Genomic DNA, 21,769 nt, shown 5'->3' on the forward strand with positions numbered 1-21,769 from the left:
GCCAGAGATAAACCCATTTCAACGTCACTGCTCATCAGCGTTGTCGTGATTGGAGTGGCTACCTCAGCGCCAGACATGGGTTTGGGCCTAGGTTAGGGTGGGTCCACTGATGTGGGCTGCTGCTCCCATCTTGCTGCCCAAAGGCCAGTGCGGCAGGCACAGTTTTGCTGAAAAAGGCACTGGCCCGCATGCTAGTAGGAGAATTCAGCTTTTTCTCATCCCCACTGTGCATTTTCTTGGGAGCACCTTCCTTTGGGGAAATCTTGAACTTGTGAGTTGGCAGTAGCACTTAACTAGACAAGCTGTAGAAATAGCTGTGTTGTGTGGTCATGTGTCACGTCGTGCACAGGCCTTCTGTCTGGCAGTACTGTGGGTGATGTTGTTTCTTGTGCACCTAAAAGCAAACAAGCAGAGAAGTGTGGCTCACTGGTTAGAGCGGCAGACCCTGATGCAGAGATCAGACCCGGGACCAGGGTTCAATTCGCGTCACAGCAGGGTCTTGGGCTCAATGTCCGTGGACCCGATAATTCTCGCCACGATGCCTACTCTAATCATGGGTCCACTTCTTCAACTCTGGGAAATAGCTTGCTTAATCTCCACACCTGCCCTAATCGCTAAGGATGCCTGGCTTCACCTTGGGGTGCCTAGGAGTGGGTGCCTCACAGGAACAGGCCAGGATGGGTTCCTCAGCGGTACAGCGCGGGGACACTCTGGCTAGTGTAACCAGGCGCTTTATAAGCTCCGTTACTACTACTACTACAAGAACATTAGTGAAACGTGGCATTGTTACAGTTGAATTAGTAGCATCATTTAGTGTGGGTACTTAAGCTATAAATAACTAGCAGCCCGTCCCGACGTTGTCCGGGTATGAATTGCTGCCGGCCAGTAGTATATTGTTTTGTAGGATTTCATTTTGATAGCATTTCTTATCTGTAACAGGACTGTGAAACGCTCCGATTCACAGTGCACTGCTGATGCACTTAAAAATGCGCTTTCAGTAGTGTGTGAACTCGAGTTCCCCTTCTTTATTTTTCCTTGCAATATTATATAGCGCGAACTCGACAACATAGCAAGAGCACAATTTACATTACAGAAGAACACATTCATTTGTGGTAGGCACGGGGAGACAAAGTGATTTGCCTGGAATCACAGGATGTTGAGCTGATGCCGAGATTCGAACGTAGCTCCCCATCTCTAAAGTTCACAATTCTAGAACTTGTGGTGGGAGGTTTTTAGGGTTCAGGGCTAGGTTTGGGTTTGGGGTATAGGGGTATTTTTAGGGTTCAGGGCTAGGTTTGGGTTTGGGGTATAGGGGTATTTTTAGGGTTCAGGGGTAGGTTTGGGTTTTGGTGTACAGGGTTATTTTAGGGTTCAGGGGTAGGTTTGGGTTTTGGGGTACAGGGTTATTTTCATGGTTCAGGGCTAGGTTTGGGTTTTGGGGTACAGGGGTATTTTTAATGTTCAGGGCTAGGCTTGGGTTTTGGGGTACAGGGGTATTTTAGGGTTAAGTGGTAGGTTTGGGTTTTGGGGTACAGGGTTGTTTTCATGGTTCAGGGCTAGGTTTTGGTTGTGGGGTTCAGGGGTATTTTTAAGGTTCAGGGCGAGGTTTGGGGTACAGGGGTATTTTAGGGTTCAGGGGTAGGTTTGGGTTTTGGGGTACAGGGGGCTCCCCAGCTCTATAGTTCGCAATTCTAGAACTTGTGGTGGGAGGTGTGTCTAAAAGTGTATGTCGGTGCTGGCCATCAATGAAAGAGACCTGTGCATTTTTCAAATCGGTGGTGAAAAAATATGAGTATGTTGCTGGAGATGTGGGCTGCCGTGCCACCAATGTACTTACCGGGGGAGGGTAAACATCCATTATTCCGCAACTTTCTTTCTGCATACCATCACTCCGCATACTTTCATTACGAAAGTACCATGACTCCGCAATGCCATTATAACGCATGGCATTACATTTTATATGCTTTTACCACGCATACATTTACTACAAAATTTGTTGTAAATGCATGAATGGTAAAAGCACGTTTTTTTAATGTATGGGCTATGGGGTATATGTTTTGGGGTACTGAGGCATATGTTTTGGGGTGTTTGGGTATTTTAAGGGTTCAGATATAGTTTTGGGTTATGGGGTACAGGGGTAGTTTTAGGGTTTAGGGATAGATATGGATTTTGGGGTACAGGGAGTTTTTTAGGGTTCAGGGCTAGGTTTGGGTTTGGGGTATAGGGGTATTTTTAGGGTTCAGGGGTAGGTTTGGGTTTTGGGGTACAGGGGTGTTTTCAGGGTTCAGGGCTAGGTTTGGGTTTTGGGGTACAGGGGTATTTTTAGGGTTCAGGGCTAGGCTTGGGTTTTGGGGTACAGGGGTATTTTAGAGTTCAGGGGTAGGTTTGGGTTTTGGGGTACAGGGGTATTTTTAGGGTTCAGGGCTAGGTTTGGGTTTTGGGGTACAGGGTTTTTTTAGGGTTCATGGGTAGGTTTGGGTTTTGAGGTACAGGGGTATTTATAGGGTTCAGGGCTAGGTTTGGGTATTGGGGTACAGGGGTATTTTTAGGGTTTAGGGATAGGTTTGAGTTTTGGGGTAAAGGGTATATTTATAGGGTTAAGATGGATTAGTGTTTATGGGTGTTGGGGTATTTTAAGGAGTAAGGGTGGGTTATGATTATGGGGTCCTGCGGTATTTAAAGGGAGCAGGGTGGACACCCGGAGCTGGAATGTACAGAACCTGGGAAGAAAAAACAATGAAATATTGGGCACAACGCTCGCTTTTTTTTCCCGTAATCCCACGCCCCTCACACGCCCACGCCCCAGGACACGCCCACAGCACACGAAATGAGACATGGCATGAAGGGCGGAATGTACCACACGCCCCAGCGTTTGCCATGCCCCAGGACATTCCCACAGCACAACGCAGACGCGCCCACAAGGGACTACTTTGCTGGTACGGTTCTTTTACCTTTTAAATGTATATGGTGGGCGTCTGCATAGCCTATGTCCTTCTGCTGCAACTGCCCTTCCGACTCTGTATTGGGTGTTGTGATTGGTGCTGTGACACCACAGAACAGTTATTTAAAAAATAATAAAATAAAAATATATAATTGCTGATGTACTAGGGGAAGGGAGCTTCTACTACCCTGAGAATTGAATTTGAAACCCACTGGGATTTAGAAGGCAAGGAGTGGTGCAGATGAAATATAAAAAAAACGATGTAATAATATCTAAAACAGTGTTCCTACAGTACATTTAGTATGAACATTGAGCTTCTAGGCCCCAAGCATAACACACAAAATGGCCATCAACCACATGGTGAAATAGTAAGCAGGGAGGCATGGCCAGAAACAAAGAACACTTGCAGGCCTATCAGCAAAAGCAAACTGACTAGCTTACGCAACAAATGGCAATTGACCACCTGGTCAAACTGCAAGCAGAGAGGCATGGCCACAAACAAAGAACGTATGTAGGCCTATGGCAAAATCACACTGGCTGGCTACACAAAATGGACACTGACCACATGTCAAACAGCAATCAAGGAGGCATGGTTACAAACAAAGAACACATGCTGGCCTATGGCAAAGGCACAGTGGCTACCTACGCAAAATGGCCACCAGCCACATGGTCACAACAACAACCACCAGCAAGGAGGCATGGAAAACAAAGAACACATGAAGGTCTATGGGCACTGCCCATATAAAATGGTCCCTGTCCACATGGCATGGGTAACAATGATAAATGGTGGCCTAAGGCAAACACACTCACACACTGGCCAGACACATGAGGCACAGTAATACAGAGAACACAGCAATATTTCAGCAATGCCAACAATGACTATTAACTGGGATAACATTTTTACAATAAAACACATCCTCCATCTCCATAGGCATCACCTAACCTGTTTTCGGAAAAGAACCTGTGAAATGCCACAACAAATAACATATTTTATATATTAATCCAATGCCATCCATGGTCTAAATGAGGCTTCAATTCAACAGACACCACAGAAACAGTTATTCCATGCACCCATGACTAGTACTGGGCCTACTGGCTGAAAGGCCTATTTACAGACTAGGCCACATAGTGAATTAAATGAATAATGCAAATTTAAAAAAAAACATGGAGAAAATATATTAAACTATGCAATTATTTCCATTACAAAGAAGAAAGGTTAAATGCAAACATAACAAGGCCCCTACTGAAACTGCAGGCCACCACCACGACAATTCATTTTAAAAATTGAATAAAAATACAAATAAATCCTGGGGTATGCCCTCCATCAAGCAACAAAACCCTTACACAACAGTTTTTTAACTTACTTGTGAAATCTCAAATACAAAGTCATTAATTCCAATGGTATATATGCACAAGACACAAGAGTGATCCTTCCAGTTCCGAATTCAAATGAAAATTGACCAGGAGATGGACAAGCACTGGGAGAAGCCTGCTGACCAGGAACAGGGGCACTTAACTTCCTGTTGTAAAAAACGTAAATGAAAAAGGACACCTCACATTAAAAAACCAACGCAAACGATCCATTTGAGAAGGTTTTTAACTCCAAATTGTCATTTTGAGGAGATCGAGCTGCTTCTCGAGGAGAGAGCGTTCCCTAGTTTGCAGCCCCGGTTGATCACACTTACTCACACTCGAGTATGTCACAAAGAAGCGCTGGAAGTCGCTGTTGCACACCTAGGCCCCGATGTAGGTAAACGGGATTTTCCGATTTCAAAATACCGAGGCGGGCCGAATCGGTATTCTGAAATCGGAAAACGAGATGTAGGAAAAAAATACCGAATGAAAACCGATTCGGTCGGCATCGGTAATGAGATTCGGTACGTTCCGATTCAGCTCGGTCCGAATCGGAAATTACCGAATCGGCCAACAACGAATCGGAAAACACCGAATCGGCTACCACCGAATCGGATATTTCCGATTCGGCGAATACCGATTCGGTAAAAGCCGATTCGGTAAAAACCGATTCGGCAATCATAGACCCATGGCGAAAAAGCCCATAGGAATGCATTGCATGAACCGATTCGGCTTTTACCGAATCGGATAATACCGAATCGGATTTTACCGATTCGGATTATACCGAATCGGTAAAAGCCGACTCGGCAATAGGCGATTCAGCCAATGCGGTGGCTCCCCCTCCCCCACCCAAACAGGGAGTGGCAACCCTGGCAGGTGCAGCCAATTAAGAAGTTTCTAGAAGTTTCTGGAAAGCCTGCCTGAGCCCAACACACAGTTAGCAGCAGTGGGAGAAGGAGGTTGCAGACTGAGCAGGAGCAGAAGAAAATGGCAGATCAGGCAGGAAGCCAGAAGTCCTCCCAAAAGAGGAAGCCCAAATTCACCACCACAGAACTTCAGGTGCTGGTTGAGGAGGTGGTGAGGGTGGACCGGCAGCTCTTTGGCAAGCTGTCCCTCAACGTGCCAGACAGCACCAAGAGGAGATTGTGGGCAGACATCGCCCAGAAGGTCAATGCTGCTGGAGTCACCCCCAGGTCCATTGAGGAACTTAAGAAAAGGTTTTATGACCTCCGCAGCCTCACCAAGAGGAAGCTGGCCGACCTCCAAAGGCAGGCAGGACACACCGGAGGAGGCAAGAACCCGGCGCCACCCCTCACCGAGCTGGAGGAAATTGTCTCCAGCACCATCGAGAGGGAGAGCATCGTAGGGATCGGGACCCTGGACAGCACTGCGATGGCCACAGCTACAGGTAAGAAGCATGCGCATCATGACACACCCTACCAGACACCTCCCCATTAGACACAATGCATAGGCAAACACCAGCACTGTACTGTCACCAACATACAAGAGACAAGCATCATGGTACATGTAGTCAGCAGAAGTTAGCCAAATATGTCAGTGCAGAATCACAAGACAGGAAACAGTGTGACACGGTGTAAGGAGATGCAAGGACATGTGGAATGCCATAATTGTACTGACTGTAATACATCGGCACTCAGTTTACAAATGCTTCTTTGTACCTAGGGGCACCATCAGGCGGCACCACTGTGGCAGCAGAGGGAGCTTCGACATCACATACTGCAGTGGCAGGGCCGAGCACCAGCCAGCCTGGCCAGGAGGAGGAGGATGAGGATGAGGAAGGAGACACCCCAGGGCTTGGAATGGAGGGAGTCCTGGTGATTGATTTCCAGGCAGTGCACTCCCCAGTACTGCCCAGCTCACCCCCCTTGCAATTTTCACCATACAACTCCCCTACAAGGCAGACCATTCCGCCGACAACAGCTCCTGCCACAACCGTGGCCTTGCCACCCGTCCTACCTGTCCTGGGAGCAGGGGCTCCGGGACCGGCCAGCACCACACCACCACCAGTGGCACCCCAGCCCACTCAGCAGGCCGGAGGCAGCAGTGCCAGACGCCGTGCCACCACCACCACCACCACCACCACTGCTGCACCAGCACGGGAGGGCAGTGTGTTCCTGGGCCTGGAGGGCCAGATGGTCAAAATCCAGCGCCAACAGGCCAGATCCACCATGGCCTGCCAACGCCAGCTCCTGCAGCACAACCTGCAGATGGGGGAGTTGGTGAAGGGGTTCCAGGCTGTTGTGGACAGCAACAAGGAGGTGGCAGCAGGGTTGGGCAGGCTGACCACTGCCATCACCCACTCCTCTGCCAGGCAGGAGGAGCATGAGGTTGCGCGCAGGAGGGATGCCCGGGTGCTCAACCGGGCCATGGCCCGCCTTGCAGCGGCGACCGCACAGCTGTGCCATCGAAGCTCAAATCAGGAGTCGGTGCTCAGTCAGCAAACGGCTGAGCTGACCAGGGGGATGGCCAGGATCACCACGGCCATGGAGGCCATGTTAATATCAAACGCCGCCTCCAATCCTGCCCTGGACCTGGGTGATGCTGGAGACAGCAGCAGCCGCAGCAGCCCGGCCAGCGCTGCATCAGAGCCAAGGAGGAGCACCAGGCGATCCGCTGATGCTGCAGGCCATTCGGAGGGGGCCGAGGGACACCCCAGTGGGTCTGGAAAGCGGGCCAAAAAATAGGCTGGCAAGGGGGGATGATCAAACCAGAACCCTGGACTTTATTTGTTTTGACAGACTCCATTTTTTGATGCACTTCAGTGATGTAACTGTGGTGCATCACTATTAAAATTTTTATTTTCCAAGCAACATTTAGCTGTCTTTGCATCTGTACTCAGTCAGAAATAGTTTTCAGTGATCTCCTCACGTCTGTATCTGCCATCACATGGCGTACACACCCCAGCTGGCTGTGTCAGTGGCACAGCTTCGTCGTCGTCATAGTCCTCGTAGTCAGACAACTCCACCTCAGTGCCCTTCTTGACCGCAAGGTTGTGTAACATTGCACATACAGCTATGATCTTGCAGCAGGTGATGGGGGTATACTGCCTTGCACCTCCACTCTTGTGCAGGCATCTGAATCTACTTTTCCAGATGCCAAAGGTCCGTTCAACAACATTCCTGGTGCGTATGTGGGCCCGGTTATACCTCCTTTGGCTGTGTGTGGAGGGGTTGAGGTAGGGGGTGAGTATGAATGAGCGGAGGGCATATGCACTGTCGCCTGGAAGAGAAAGGGGTCACATTAGACACATGCACACATGTATTACACCTACCTACTATGTGTTATGGGGGTCTGATGATGTGGCTCACCTAGGAGGTATCCTTCTCCAAAATCGCCAGCCATCAGCCGTGCATATATGCCGCTCTGTTGGAATATATAGGAGTCATGGGTACTCCCTGGAAATTTTGCTACCAGGTCTGTGATGGTGCACTTGGCATTGCAGATCACCTGCACGTTGATGGTGTGTGTCGATTTCCGATTGCGGTATATGTATTCGGTGTCCGCTGGTGGGCAAATCGGAATATGCGTGCCATCTATGCAACCGATGACTTGGGGAAAGTGTGCCATCTGGTAGAAGTCCGCTTTGGTTTGTAGCAGTTCTGCGTGGGTTGCAGGGAATGAGATGTATTGGTCCATCCTGTCTATCATGGCGTCAAGGAATATGTGGAAGAACCTTGACAGGCTGCTCTGGCTCACCCCTCCTGCTGCTGCTACTCCACTTTGATAGCTGCCAGACGCTACCAGGTGTAGGCTGCATAGCACCTGGACGTGCGCAGGGATGGCGTGTGCCCTTGGGGTGTGGTGGTCCAAGTATGGCTTACGGTCCCTGATGAGCTCAAGTATGGTGTCAGAGTCCAGCCTGTATCTCTGTAGGATCTCAGCCTCAGTGAGCATGAACAGGGTTATCCTCTGTCTGTAGACCTGTTCATTTCTTAGCCATTCCCTCTGTCCTTCCTGCTGTAGCCGTAGCCGCCTCGCAATGACATAGAAAGCTGCCATCCTGCAAGTTGCAATGCATTTTGGGACTGTTTATATGGGTTGGAGTTGGTTACCACCTGATTGCAATCCATGGTAAATACCGAGTGAATTCTACCGATTTTGAGCCGATTTCGGTGTTTCTGTGCCTCCCTACATCTCCCCAACTGTCGGAATCGGGGAATTTCCCGATCGGAGATTCATACGAATCGGCATGTTTTCCGATTCGGATCATGTCCGAATCGGTATTTTTTCCGAATCGGTACATGGACCGAATCGGTGATTTTCCGAATCGGTGTCACTAACGAATCGGTAGTAGGACCGAATCGGTGATTTTCCGATTCGGTGTCACTAACGAATCGGTAGTAGGACCGAATCGGTGATTTTCCGATTCGGTGTCACTAACGATTCGGTACATGGACCGATTCGGTCTTTGTAACCGAATCGGTGTTTTTCCGATTCGTTACATATCCGATTTTCGGTATGTACGTATCGGATTCTTTCACATTCGGTACACATTCCGAATCGGTTTTCTATCCGATTCGTTCTGTTTTTGGTTCCCTACATCTCGATGGCTGTTTACCGATCGGTAAGGGCCAAAAATCGGTATTTTCGGCCGATACCGATCGGTAAAGCCCTACCTACATCGGGCCCCTAATGCTGTGCAGGCAGCAGAAAAAAATTGCTTGAGCTCACAGGTGGCTAGGAAATTTTGTGGGTGCTCACACGCGGCTAGAAAATGCAATGGGCACTTGTGAGCAGCTGGAAAGTCATCCCAAGCAAGCAAAACAACATTTCAAGTGTGCCAAATAAAAAAACTCTGCTCTGTTGCAGTGTGCGGAGTTTATCAGTAACTCCACATTCTCCACGGAATGTGGAGAATGTGGAGTTGCTGAATTCTGCAAACTCGGTGAGCGGATCACAGTTTTACATCCAGGCCTAATGCAGATCTAGAGTTGGTCAAACTGCGTCTCAAATAATTTTTCATGGAAGTGGCAGAAAAGGCTTTGAATAAACTACAGTGGAGCAGGTATGACCATGGAGAAAAAGCAATTTCCTCCTCGCTGCACAATTGAGACATTGTGAATCCCAGCTCACTAACCTGGTAATTTGTGAGGCAAAGTGCACACTACTGACTCACCAGCTCGATATTGCAGAGAGCTTTTTTTCATACTACTCACTACTCTATACAATGAAGGCACAGGCCACGCCCAATCAAATGCCTGGAGTGGAAAAAGACTAAAACAAACAGACCAGATGCTCATTGAGGGTACTCTCAAGCCGCTCCAGGCACTCAGAGTTACTCCTCCCGTCTCCTGTGGAGGATGGCTGGAAGAACCTGGGGCCTCATTTATGAAAAGTGACGCATCGCTGCGTGAAAACAGCGATGCGTCACTTTTCACTGCGCACTCCTTGCGACACCAATGATGCGTCATATTTAATGTATGACGCATCATGTTGCAAGGACTTACAGATACGTCAGTATTTCTGACGCATCTGTAAGCGCAAAAGTGACGCATTGCTGGAGTGTGACACAAAAGAGACGCAACTCCAGCAATGCGTCCATTCACATGGGGAAAGCCCCATGTGAAAGGGCTTGCGTCAGTCTTACGCCTGCTGTGAGGCAGGCGCAAGATTTTGACGCAACAGCATCCTAAAAGTGACGCAGTGAAATCTCATAGATTTCACTGCGTCACTATTACGAGGCTTTTTTGCGGGGAAAGGCCCCCACTGCATACATTATACCTGACGCAGGTATAATGTGGCGCAGGGGTTTAAAAAGTGACGCATCTACCTAGATGCGTCACTTTTTAAATATGGCGCAACAAGGTGCATTTTGTACGCGCCCGGTGCGTCACAAAAAGTGACGCAGCGGCGGCGCAAAACTGACGCAAGGCCTCATAAATAAGGGCCCTGGATTCAGAGCCTTCGAAATATCAACAGTTACTCACAGCCTAAGCACAGCACTCTGTGCCCAACCAAGGGAGTGCCAGATGCTGCCCTTCCTGCAATATCTGTGGATCTGGAACCAGTTAGGAGGAGTAGCTTCAGACCTCTAAGGAGTTCTGATCAGATCCCTACACTCCGGATTCACTCATAGTCAATCTAGATTAATTTGGCAGACCCGGCGGATTAAGGTTGAAGGACATTGCTCCTTGACCTCGATAAAGTTCTCAGTGAATCAAAATGGACATTTCTGTGTTTCAAGATCCTTCATGAGTGACATTGGAGTGGACTCCGTGGAATTTGCGCCATGTTCGACTTTTGTCCCATGATCTCAGCTGGAGGTGTAACAGTGATAATTGTGATCTCTACTATTTTCTATGGCCCTACTCGGACCTACAACTGTGGCGATCATCAGTATGACTACATCTGCAATGCAGTTGTCACTTCTTGGTCCACCCCAATGGCCCGATCAGGGATTCTTCATTAATCAACTGACCCTGCCTCTCACACTCATCGTTGGCTGGCCGTGTGGTTGGCAATGACCAAATCTGTATATTACATCACTGAGACAGCTGCAGGCTACCTGCACCTTGAATATGAACAGATTTACTATAAACTAAAAACTAAGGTGGAGGTGTTTGAGAGAGTATGTGGACAGTTTCTAACAAAAGGCGGAATGGCCCACTAAATTATACTCACCCTCGTGATCCTCCTGAATTCCCCAATTAGGGAATGCCACCTTCCACTGTGGTCCACTGCCTACCATTGGTCCATAGTATACCAAAGGCATTTCATTCATTCATTTAAAAAGTGCAAAAACAACCTTTTCAAATTTAAAGAGGATTTGTCAGTAATTGCTGACTGGATGACAGCAAGCTACCTGCAGTTTAATGCTGCCAAGTCAGAAATTCTTGTTCTAGGGAGAGATAGTGCTCTCTGGTCAGAACAATGGGGGCCTGATAAACGTAAAACAGTACCACTACCTAAAGAGGCGGTTAAGAACCTAGGTTTTTGGATAGATAGTGATCTTTCTTTTGATACCCAATCCAAAGCCTTAGCAGGGTCCTGTTTTGGACTCCTAATGGGACTGAAACCTCTGCTCAGATACTTTGAACCAAGAATACGCAAAACCATCCTGCAGGCTGCAATTTTAGCCAGGTTAGATTATGGCACCTCCCTTTATTTAGGGGCCAATAAATATTGGATCCTGCACCTTCAAATAATTCGGAATGCTGCAGCACGCGCCCTGTTGACACTCCCCAAGTCATGTTCGGTATCTAATTTATTCTCTAAACTTCTTTGGTTGCCAATAGATAACAGAATTCAGTTTAAGTCTTTGTGTGTTGCTCATAAAATCTTGACACAACAAGGCCCCAGTTCTTGGGGGATCTGTTAGTTCAATATGTCCCGAATCGCCCTCTGCGCTCTGCTAACTCAGGATCGGTCTGTACCACCAGAATTCAGAGAGCTAGAGCGAGGGGTCCTTCTTTAAAGGTCCAGGCGGCCAACTTATGGAATTCCCTCCTGATCTTTATTAGAGGACTCCAGAACCATTTGACCTTTCGAAGTGCTACAAAGACCTGGCTCTTTCTGACATAATCTGTTTCCTTTGTGGGTTTGAGAGGTCTCTTGGCATTTGTTCTTTGGGTAGCGCTGGGAGGCCCTGTTGCTGAGGCAGCTACGCGCTGTATAAATTCAAAATAATAATAATAATAACATGCCCCACCACATAACGCAAGATAAGCTATCTGTAGCCTGCATGAGAAGAGGACCATTGCTTTATACTCTCCTGTGGCTAGTAATTAAGAAACAAGTAATTTTATTTGCATGATTAATTAAAACCTTTGCAAAGATATATACAGTTAAAAAGAGCAATTGTTTGTGCAAAAAGACAATAGTACTTACTGACTGATGAGAATTCAATTCTACCTTATATATAAATTAAAAAACAATCAAATGTATACACTGAGAACAAACATACATGGTCAAAAATGAGGAGTACAATTCATCCATCACTAAAATCAATATAAAAACAGCTGGTGAATAGAAAAAGTAATACATCTCAGTAGGTCATATCCCTGTCCAGTGAGGCCTAAAAATGAAGAATCAGAAGCATTTTGTATACAGAAAAAGAAATGTGAAGAAAATAAATAACATGGATTCTCCCCATAAAAATTTCATTTCTAACCTGACCTCAGTTCCCAATGAGTTCATGTAGAGGACGTCATACCCCCTGGAGTAGGTTGGAGCTGTTGAAGACTGAGATGTTTTCCCTGTCCCCCTCGAGATATGATTTGGTGGGTTTAGTCTCCTTGCTATAATGTTCAGATAGTCCACAGACAGTAGTTTAAGATATAAGGTTTCATGACAGGGCGTGTTAGAGAAGCTGTTTCCCCAGCCCCACCTTGTTGTCCTCAGGGAGTAGTCTTGTTGTTTAGTCTCTTTTCGACTGTGATCAAGTATCGTGCAAGCGGCAGTTTGGGTGTAGATCCTCTTCAGTGACAAATGCCTTGACCTCCCCCTTCAAGTATGAATACCTTTGAAATTAAAAAAGTGGGCATAACACTGCACTAACATGCGTTAGCGTAAGCTTTCAGGCACTTTTTCCATCACCTTGCATGTCAGCGATATTTTTCGCTAATGACATGCAAGACAGGCGTTCCTTATTTACACTGCATTAAAATAGTCGCAAACTCAACATCGCCCTATTATCAATGCGGCCCCTGACACGCGAAGCGATAATAAAACTCGTGCTAACCGCGGTTAGCGCAGAAATTTTACTCCTGTTGAAAACCTGACTTAACCATCTTTCCAATGGGAGGTGGACTGATGGGTTAAGTCTACACTTGCGTATTAGCAAGCTTTTTCATATAGCTATATTTTTATTGCAGGATTTCTCCCGCTATCACAGGTTATCACCCCTATCGCTGGATTTTACATCGCCTATTTGGGGCATGTTGATAATACGCCGCTAACAGGGCGATGTAATCCAGTGATAATAAAAACCTCGCTAAACGAGAATTGCGATAATTATTGCATTTTGTAGCTAATATGCCCCTATATCTTCTCTCTCAACCCCACACAGTCGACAGCAAGGCTTGGCTGTGGTGCATTTCCAGGATGAAAGATGGAGAAAATAGGTAAGAATACTGAGTTGTTAATGCAGATATTTCTCCTTTATGACGTTGGTTAACCCTGTGCTGAGATAGGGCTGATATGCTGCCTTTGAGTAGCGGTGAAGGACGAATCAACCATATGATCTGCCTGTGTCACTGTTGTTTTGTCCTCTAACAAGGAAACTCGTTTGATGTTGGCCTGGGTAGAGCTCATGGAGTTTCACTCTGTGGAATTTCGGGGGGTTACCAAAAGCTCCGACAAATTCAGCAGACATCCGCGAGCGTGCAGAGTATTGCGATGAGCATATAAAGACAACACAATGGGGCATATATATCAGCCCTTTTCCCGTTCGCAAACGGGCCGATTCTCTGAATCGGACCATTGCGAATGGGAAAAGGGCATCGCAAATTAGAGAATCTCAAAATTTGCGATTCTCTTTTTTGCAATTGAATTATGTATTTTATTATTATATTATATTATTATTATTATATTATTATATGTGCACACATACATATTTCAGGGGTGCAATAGGGTGTCCTTTTGACACCCTGGCACCCTTGAAATTGCATTCTCAATTTGCAATTCTCTAATTGCGAATCGCAAATTGAGAATGTCTTCCCATTCATTCCTATGGGCTTTGGGCCTCCTAGCCCATAGGAATGAATGGGAAGGTATTCCCTAATTGCGATTCGCAATTTGCGAATCGCAATTAATGAATGCCACAGAATCGCAAAATATTTGCAAATTTTTAATTACATCCCGTTTTGCGATTCTTGAATAGCATTTCTCTAAAAATTGCTATTTGAGAATCGCAAAAACAGTATTTGATACATATACCCCAAAGTGCCAACCGGGGGTATCTGGTCATTCTTGACCTGGCAAATATGAAAGTTCCTGCAGACCGTGATGTAGCATGGGTCAAATACTGGGACTAACCTTGTCCCACTGAAAAAGAACCTTTGGATGGAGGATTCGTTGACGTCGAAGACCCAATGCGAGGAGAAGAGGAGAAACTGCATTAGTGTTGATCCCTTCCGATGCAGCTAATGTGTCACTTCTGATCCGTGGAGTCAGAGATGCATGATAGGCAAAAGCTTGGCGATTTAGGCAACGCTTCATCATTCAGCCACACAGCCTGCATTGCAATGTCTTTGTCCTCAGCGACAGAGGCGATGCAATTGCCAGAAAACCCACTTCCAAGGGGCCAGGACTGAAATTGCACCACTTGGCAGGGAAGGACTCACAGTGTGCAGAGTCCAGAAGCTGTAGCGGAGTTGCTGGAAGTCTTTGATTTTCCTAAGACTTACAAAGCAGGAGGCAAGCCAGCAAACACTTGTAGTCACTTTATTACTAGAGATGAGGGCCCAGTCCTTCTCACTACCAGGCAAGGGTGGCAGCAGGGCAGGCACAGAAAAACAGGAGTTCAGCAGACTGACAGTACTTAAATCCAGTTGTACCTTTAGAGTGGGGAGACTTTAAAGAGAGGCCTTTGAAGTGCACAAGATCCCTGGGTATACAGCTCTTTGTGTGAGGACAAGCACAGTCCATTCAGGTGCAAATGTCAGCTCCTGCCTCTCATCCTGCCCAGGATGACCCGTCAGGATGTGAATTGCCATCAGGATGTAGATGACGCATCAGGCAAATCTAAGCTTCCTTTGTGTTTGGGTTTTCTAGAGGGAATACACAAGTCCCAGCTCTCACCCATCCCAGTCATGTATTCAGGGACAGTTAGAGGTACAAAATTGTTGAAGTAAGAAAATGTCAACTTTCTAAAAGGGGCATTTTCAGACTTGCACCATAAAATCCAAAGTTACCATAAGTTGTGATTTTAAATTGAGAGTTCAGAGACATCATACCGAAAATATCTATCTTTTTTCAATTGGGAATTATACTTATAAAGTGTAATCAGGCAAGCCCAATCTTAACCTAGGGGGGAGATATGGCCGTGCAGTAGTGAAAAAAAACAAATTTAAGAGTTTTCACTACCTGGATATGTAAAACTTAAAAGTACGTGTCCAACTCTTTAAATACACTGCACCCTGCCTTGAGGCTGTCTAGGGGCTACCTTAAGGGTGCCGTATATCAAAGGAAGTCTGAGCCTAGCAAGAGGGTTAAACTTCCAGGTTGGCATGGCTGATTAAAACTATACACATGGGCTCTTTAATGGCAGGCCCGAGACATGTGTATAGGGTTATTGAAGTGGGTGGCCCAATCAGTGCTGCAAGCCCACTAGAAGCATTTCATTTCCAGGCCCTGGGCACATGTAGGGCACTTTACTAGGGACTTATAAGTAAATTCAAAATGCCAATTGGGGATAAGCTAATGTTACCATGTTTAAAGTAGAGAGCACCTGCACTTTAGCACTGCCTAGCAGCGGCAAAGTGTCCAGAGTCCTAAAGCCAACAAAAACAAATTCAGCAAAAAGGAAAGGAGGGAGGCAAAAGGTTTGGGGGTGACACTACAGAAAGACCCAGGTCCAACAGATTTACTGTAATCTTTGCTTGAAGTCAGTGGTTGAATGGATGAAAGTAAGCTATTTAAAGCTTAATTTAGAAAAAAAATGAAATGTTCTACTTTGACACTAAGACAGTTCCTAATTCCAGCAACTGGTGGCTGGCAAAATTGGGTGCTCCCCCTCTTCTGGCACCTATGGTAAGAAACCTAGGTGTGAAATTGGATTCCAATCTTTCATTTGATCCCCAAATTAAGGATAATTCTGCCAACTGTTTTGGTACATTTAGGTCACTAAAAGGAATTCTACATCTTATTCAGGAAGACTTTCACAAGACGATTGTCCATGCCTTCATTACGTCCAAATTGGACTATGCCAGTAGCATGTACTTGAGTCTGCTGGCATACCGGTGTCATGCCATCTATGCCTTCTTCACTGACTCTCAAATATCAAGAGGATCCAATTTAAGGCTCTCATTTTGCCTTTAGGGCCTTTAAGCTAAAATGCCCCCTCTATCTCAGGCGGCGATTTAAGCTCTATTGCCAAGTCAGATCCCTAAGGTCTAATACCCTCATACTTTTTCAACTGCCTCGCATTAGTAGGGCCAAGAGAGGAGGTAGATCTTTTGTCGTTGTCACTTCCAAGCTGTGGAATGCTCATCCTCTCAGTTTGGGGTGCAGAAGCTCTGAATTTGATTTCGAAAGGTATCTTAACTTTGTTTTTTTTACTACTGTCTGGAGGTTTTCTTCTTTACTTTTCTGACATATCTTATTAGTGCCTGGATGCCGCTCCGTAGGCTGCTGTGCACTTTACAAGTGGCTTGTATTGATTGCGGAGGATGTTGCTCTGAAAAGAGGATGGCATGGAAGGAACACAAAATGGTTGCATTCAACTTCCTGTATGTAAGTTCCTGTTTGTCACTTCCTGTGTATTTTCATTGGTTCTTGGCTCAGAACCTCTGCCCCAAGTGCAGAACCTACACTGGAGTGCCGAACTTCTGCACTTTGGGGCATATTTACAATTACTGGCGCATCCCTGCAAATTAGCAGGGATGCACCAGTAATTGTGCACCATGCCTCCGCCACCCATGATGCGCCGCATTTACAATGCGGCACACCATGGGGCGAAAACCACACAGATGTGTCACGCATCTGTGCCGTAAAGGCGTCGTATTGCTGGAGTTGCGTCGCATGCACGACGCAGGTCCAGCAACGCTCTGGGGGGCCCATTCTACTAATGCTGCGTCAAGCCTTACGCCTGCTTCAGGCAGGCGCAGGGTTTTGACGTAGCATTGGCCTAAAAGTGACTGAGTGAAATCTTGTAGATTTCCTGTGCCGGAACGCCCCCCCAACACCCCCCCCCTGCACTGGAAGGCCTCCTTAAGGCGCAGGGCTTTACAACGTGATGCATCTCCCAGATTTGTCACGTTGTAAATAGCCCACACTATGGCGCATCTTTTGCGCCGCCGCTGTGTCACAAAAGTGACACAGCGGCGGCGCAAAAGAGGTGCAAGGGGCTTATAAATATGCCCCTTCGTGTTGAGCGGGATCTCTGTTCACAGGGCAGAGACTCTGGGATTGGGATGGAAATCAATGACAGCACACAGGAAGTGACATAAAGGAAATTACATACAGGATGTGTTCGTTCACCATTTATATCTGAAACAGTGCCATTTACACCTTGTTAATTACTTATCATACTTCATGGAAGTATTCATGAGATAGTTACATATAGCAATGCATGCACATTAGACTTTATAAGAATGTGTGATGCTTCCAGGACCATAAACTCAAATCCAACCAACCTTCTACTTTATAATTGGGCACATGAAGAAGTCACTTTCTGAGCAGAGACAATCCAAGTCATTACACAGGTACAGTTGCACACTGTGTATGCATGACAGACTTTTACTAGATATACTGCTAAGAGTGTTGTACGATGGTACCATTCAGGGAAATATATTGCAGGCCTTTACCACACATGTTTTACCACACATGTTTTTACCACACATATGCTTTTGCAGCGCATGCCATTTCCATATATTGTTTCCATATATTGTGAGGGAGACACCTCAGACTCCTTAACTTACCATAACTGCATGGTAAAGGCATGAGTTGTAAAGATATACATGTGGTAAAAATATGCATACTAAAAATGTGTGGTAAAGACACAACAAGGAAGAACCTCGTTGTTAAGTTATTTCCCACCAAGAGTAGCAGCACACACAGATACACGGGGCAGATTTACAATAACTGGCGCATCTGCAGGGATGCGCCAGTTATTGTGCACCGCAGCTCCGCCCCCCATGGTGCGCCGCATTTACAATGCAGCGCACCATGGGGCAAAAACGGCACTGATGGTGACGCATCTTTGCCGTAAAGGCGGCGCATTGCTGGAGTTGCATCGCGACGCAGCTCCAGCAATGCTCTGGGGGGTATTATCTTGTTAATGCTGCGTCAATCCTTACGCCTGCTTCAAGCAGGCGCAGGGTTTTGACGCAGCATGGCCTAAAAGTGAATGAGTGAAATCTTGTACATTTCACTCAGCCACTTTTACGAGGCGTTCCTGCACAGGAACGCCCCCCACCCCACCCCCCCTGCGCTGGAACGCCTCCTTATGGCGAAGGGCTTACAACGTGACGCATCTCCCAGATGCGTCACATTGTAAATACCCCACACCATGGCGCATCATATGCGCCGCCGCTGAGTCACAAAAGTGATGCAACGGCGGCGTAAAAGAGGCGTAAGGGGCTTGTAAATCTGCCCAAAATATCTATCCCTACCTGTACATAAATGTGTTTAATGTTTTGATTCTTAAACACACCTCCGTACAGATACTTACAATCATAAATGTAGTCCTGTCTGAGTACATCACATATGCAACTTGGAGATTTGATGAGTGTGCGGTGTGTCACTATAGCATCATGATACCCATCATAAAACAATGCTTGCACACAGTAGACTATGCATACTACATTGTAAACATTCCTAGCCTCACTAGGTCTGCACCATAGACTTCTGTGTCTCCAATGCCGACATTAGGTTAAAAATGTAATTAGCAATATGCAGTTTGTTACATTTTGGTTATTAATTGTTCCTAAAATGTATAGTGAATAGACCAATAAGTTGCCATCACTGCCTGTCACCCCCATGAAATTTATGTTAGTAAACCCCCATGAAATTTATGTTAGTAAAGCCCATTGTAAAGGGTACAGTGCACCACACAGCATGGCACTTATATACCATGGGTAATTCAAAAGATGACACCTCTTATCTAGGTTTGTAATCTCATCTATTTCACATATACTCATAGGTTTCAATCTTGTACACAATACCAATCCTCACTCACTCTATGCATAGACATGGCTCATTGTGACACTTGGTTCAGACAGATTTTCAGATGTCCTCTGTCCTGGGACATCTCACACATGCAGTGACATTTACTACCCTGTGGTAATGGTGTCCATCTGAGGCTTTGCCCACACTAATCACTATCATATGCAAGAAATGTGTTGCATGGCCTATGTTCTGTCTCATAAAAACAGCTGGTCTTTGCAAACATTATTTAAAACTCACAGAGTGGTCTCAGGATTGAATTTACAGACTTTGCTAATTGCCTACCAATCATCAACAGATTGAAAAACCACCAAAAGGCCGTAACACACTGGTGGATCAAGAGAAAACAGTGTCAACCAGCTGGTCACGCACCTGCATACCCTGCCCTCTGTTTGGGAACAACACTCTGGCTTCCTGGATTCAGTTCTTGATGAGGATTCAGCCTTGAGGCACAGCAATAATGTATAAGATGTAACAGGCTACTATTATCTTGCACACAATTTCTAGGGAGTACAGAAATAGCCCCTCTCTGAAGGGTTAAGACATCTGAAATAGGGACTTGGAAGATCAAAAGTGCGGTCTCTGATGTCTTGTGTAAAAATGTGTGTCCTACTGTACCTACGCTAACGTACAGTGATTACATATCTGTATAATGTGAAAAGATATGGGGAGAGTGCATATGCGGCATCAAAAGAGCAGGAAAATTAGGAAATATTTGTACATGTGCCTCTTGCATCTGTACAGTTGAGAATGCATGGAATGGTACGTTCTGTGTCTGTTCGGGTCATGTATGTGTCATGAGAATTAGCCATTTGCAATTGATGTGAATATTCAAACAACATTTACACATATCAAACTTATATAGTACTTGAGTACTTACCCAGAAGCCACGTTCTGTACTATCTGAAAATACAGCGTACACATCAGTAAAGTAGCCACTGGCATCAAACCCACTCTGCACATTGAATGAGTGCCAGTGGCGTCTGTTGCGGATGATGTGTGTATGTGACGAGGTGGCTGAAGTGTTACAAGAGCAATCAATTGCACCTCGCACACATGGGAAGTGGAAAAAGAGGTGGAGATCCCTAATCATCCATTGCTTTCCTGCCAGTGTATGCGGCATAGAAATGTAGAGAGGCAATCTCCTATTTATGCAGCTCAGTACCGGATGCCACAATATAACGGGACATCCTCTGGAAAGACCAAATAGCAAAGTAATGTAGAGCTTCTATGATCTTGACATAGGCTGGGATGGCATGGGAGCTGCATGTCTCAGAGTCAATATCCTGCTCGCAGTCACAAACCATCTCCAAGATTACATAACGGCCCGTATTACGTATTGACATTGTTTGCGCCCGGCGCACCTTTGAAAAGGGGCATCGGGCACAAACAATGCCAATGCGCCCCATTATGGTAAATGCGCTGCCCACAGGGCAGCTGCAAACTCGCGCTGCCCCATGGGTAACGCATTTACGTGAAAACACAGAGCAGCAGCTCCATGTTTTCACAGTGCAGGCGGCAACCACCTGCACTTTCAAAGGGGTTTAGAGTATCCCTTGCAGTGACTGCACCCGATTGCAAAGGGATGTATTGGGGTCCATGGGACCCCCCTCTACTTCCTGCAGAGGGCTGCTCTCAAGGGGCCCACTGACATTGAGCCACCTTTTAAATGGCGCACTATCAGTGCACCTCCTGAGGTCTTTTTAACTCTGTGCCCACATCTGTAATATGGCGCAGGCGCAGAGTCAAAGGAGTTCCCTCATTTGCAAAGGGCACACCCGATGCAAATGAGAGAACACACTCTGTTCATAGAGCTGGCGTTATAAGTGTGCCAACGCTATTGGTAATATAAAAGGGAAACAAAAGAGTCTGCACCCCCATCTATAATACCAAAATGCCCCGTGGGCCCGCAAACCAGGCATAAACACCCGGTGCACCCCCGGGGTAACATCTTGGCTGGACATTTCAAAGAGGTTGATCCTTTGTCTGAAGATACTCTCAGTTCTCCTCCTCAAATCTTTCTGTCTGATTACAAAGTGCCAACCAACAAGCACATTTAGCGACATGTTGTGTGGTCTGAAAGGGTTTACTTTTAGCAGCTTTGCTTTTATGCATCCAACCAGGCTGGGATTGGCTGTTGAGCTACCGAGTTTCAGTTGCAGCTAGGTAGAAGGATGGTAAGTATTGACACAGATGTGTGAAGTGTGCTTTGGTGAAACTTAGAAATCTGAGGTTTAATTAGAGGTTTTGACTTGTCTACAACAGTCACATTTGAACTTATTGTGACATTACATGACAGATAAATAATTAGTAAATGTGCAACTAACTAAAGAAGAGATGTTGTAACAAAGTAACCTATGATGTTCTTGTTGCCACTTGAAGGGTAATGTAAATATGTTTATGGTAATGCATCTTTCTTGATATATCTGCACTGTTGTAGGGGTGTGTGTTGGCTATTACAATTACCCCTCCAATATACTTTGGTTACAGCTCGCTTGTCCTACTCCCATCACATTTTGTTTTTCACCTCCAAGTAACGAGTGTACCTTACTCATTGTGTAATCAAATGTTTAATAATATGCTGTCATACACTACTGTTACCTACATGCACATGTCCTAAGCATACAC

The sequence above is a fragment of the Lissotriton vulgaris genome, chromosome 8 (genome assembly GCF_964263255.1).
Source record: "Lissotriton vulgaris chromosome 8, aLisVul1.2, whole genome shotgun sequence".
NCBI lineage: Eukaryota > Metazoa > Chordata > Amphibia > Caudata > Salamandridae > Lissotriton > Lissotriton vulgaris.